This window comes from Benincasa hispida, chromosome 10 (assembly GCF_009727055.1).
Source record: "Benincasa hispida cultivar B227 chromosome 10, ASM972705v1, whole genome shotgun sequence".
In the NCBI taxonomy this organism is placed as follows: Eukaryota; Viridiplantae; Streptophyta; class Magnoliopsida; order Cucurbitales; family Cucurbitaceae; genus Benincasa; species Benincasa hispida.
The window spans coordinates 62,018,922-62,022,077 of NC_052358.1; positions in this window are offsets into that span (position 1 = coordinate 62,018,922).

The window sequence follows — 3,156 nt, forward strand, 5'->3', positions numbered from 1 at the left end:
TTGAAATAGTATCCCAGACTTGTATTTAGTAGCATTAACCCACAAAACCAATAAACAAACATTCAAGGTTATCTTCTGTAACTTAAACATGTATGTGGACACATATAGCTAGATCGTGATTAAGTGATAACCTAAATTGTCTATAGTAGATGGATAAGGTTGGGTACCTTATCACAGTGACACTATGAATACGACCCACTTTGTAGATTGTTCGCCATGTGATTTTGATTCTAAATGTGCCTAAAATAATAGAGGAGAATGGTGAGGAATAATATGATGAATGGAGATAGATGAAAGAGTGATTTCTCTCTAGGTAATAGAATCAGGAGATGTGTTGGTAATGGATGCATGCACACCTTGTGAATGCATACAAGTTCTCTCAAGTCCAACGCAAGTATAAATCTAACTTAAGTTTCCTGGTAAGTCTATGGTCGAACGTAGGGACTCTAGAATGCTTCTAACGTAGACCTTGGTTTTGGATCTAATACAGATGTTTCCTAATTAACTTAAGAAATGTTGGTTATTTACACTAAGCCAATGGCACGCATGCAAGAAGAAATAGGAGTTCAGAAGGAGAAAGGGATGTATGGATGAATTGTTCTAAGTTAAATGGTATTCGTTGATTTCTTGGTAAGTTTAGCAAGTCAATGTGAGAGTAATGGATGCATGCACATCTTGTTTATGTTCGTTGCTATCGTGATTTTCTCTAGGAGTGTATTGTATAAAATAAATTGAAGAAATAAGTTCCAAGTATAAGTGATGTATTTATACTTCGATGCGTTTAAATAATTGTAATGCGTTGGGCGTTAGATATATGCACAGAACACACACAACTCCTTCTAATGACATTCAAGTTTTCCTAAACCAGATCCAAGTATAAATCTAATTTAGGTTCCTGGTAAGTCCAGGGTCGAACTCAGGGATTCAGTTAACCAAACACAGACCTTGCATTGTATTCATTGTAAGGGTTTTCCTAAATGAATGTGAGAAATGCATTATTTACACTAAATTTTTGTGACTATGCAAGAGATGCAAAAGAGTTAAGTGGTGAATGATGGATCATGCAAAAATAGAGTTTAAGGTAAGTGGATGCGTCTGTCTAAGATGAGTGTACACAACTAGGATGTGATGTGAATGAGATGGGATGATTTGCTTATCTTTTGTTTATCCGTTAGATTTTGTTCAACATTTCTCAACGCGAATAACGTACAAAGCCTATCTCTAGGATGCATGCGTCTAACACAAAATGCAATAGACACCAGTAAGTCTATCTCTAGCGGTACTAGGCATCCTACTTAATGCAGCTTAGTTATAATGCAGCTTAGTTATTCTTTCGAACAATCTAAGTTAAAGATGCTTTTACCAATTTGTCAAGTTGGCTTGAGCTTTAGAATGAAGTTGTGCATAAAGTATTGATGCATTCAACTTAAAAAAGAAATAAACAATGGCAAGTATGATGGATCAAACATATGAATTTTATAAAGAAACAGAGAGTCTTTACAAAAAGCAATATTTAATCAAATGGAATGAAAGTGATAAATGAGAAGAAGGAAACTGAGTCAAGCCAAAGAATACAATCTCTTGTATTTCTTTGGCTCAATCTCGTTGTGTACAATCACTTGTTTAGGAAATTGGATGAAGTGTCTTTCTCAAGATTAGCTTCCTCCGCTCCTGACCGGCGGTGGTGGTGGTTCTCAACCCTTCTGATCGTCTAGCACCACAGCACAGTTTCTAAGAACTAAAACTATGACTACAATATACAGAGAGTAAGGATCTTGATAATTTCCGAACTTCTTAACTCCGAAGGGACTTTATCTATTTATAGGTGTTGTCACGTCCACTTGGTGAATGGGCAGCATTAAAGTCCATGTCTTGATCAGCATTAAAGTCCATGCCCTGATTAGCCGCCTGACTCTCGGAAGCTTTTCAGACGTCTCTTGCTGCGTGGAAGCTTTTCAGACGCCACCTGCTGCAGGTGCCCATACTTACAAGTGGTGATGTGACATAATCAGCCTGAAGCAATGAATCTTCTCTGCGTTGAACTCCCTCTGACGCATGGCCCATGCGTTAGAGCTTTTCCTGCGACACTTGTCTAATGCGTTAGTGTTAATCCTTGCATTGAAATCCTGCAATACAATGCATTAGTGCCGCGATATTTAGTAATAAAACTTCTTTTGCATGAGTTTGCTAATGTTTAAATAAATTCATGTGTTTCTTCTAAAAATGAGGAGAATCTATCATTAAAAACCTTAGTTGTTCCAACTTAAGAGCAAAAATAACTTGTATTTCTATAAGTTATCAGTTTACAATCTAAATGTATGTGCTATGCATTGGAAATTCTATTCCTTAGTTCATCTTAAGTTCAGCATCTCTCGATGCCATATGTAATCCTATCTCTAGGGTGGAACATACAAAAGACATGAGCAACTCTATCTTTAGTCTTATTTCACGCCCTTAATGCGTTCAATAGTTAAATTGATCTTTCGAATGACTTAACTACTTAATTACTTTAATCAATTGATCAAGGAGACTTAAGCAACAGATTTCATGCTCTCGTTAAATCAGAAAATTTCACAAACACATATAATTTCGAAGATAAATAGATGGAGAAATGATAAATGGTCAAATTTAAGATTGAATTAAAGAAAAACCAATGTTTATACAAACAATCTTAGCTTAATGAAATAAAATGGTGAATGGAAGTGAAGTGTGGAAAGTAGAAGTCAAAGCCAGAGAGTTCAATCTCTTGTCCTCTTTGGCTTGCTTTTTATGCTTGCTACAACCAACGTGGTAGAGGAGTTGAAGAAGATATTTCTCTCAAGCTTCTCTCCAGCGACACCTCTTGATCAATGGTTAAATGGTATCTTCCCCCTATTACTTGCTTGCAAACGGCATATGCTATCTACTGGTGCTGAATAGAAAAGTTTGTAACTGGCTGGCTCTAAATTGTCTAACTCTGATTCTGAAGGTGGCTTCTCCTTATATAGGCAAATCACAATAACTTGGTGATTAAGCCTGCATTAAATTTCATACCTTGGAGCAGTCGTCTATCACTTTTGAAATGTTTAGACACCGCCAGTCAGATGCCCATGCCTGCAAGTGGTGATTTGACAACAAATGCACGAGCCAATGTATCCTTCATGCCTCGAATATTCT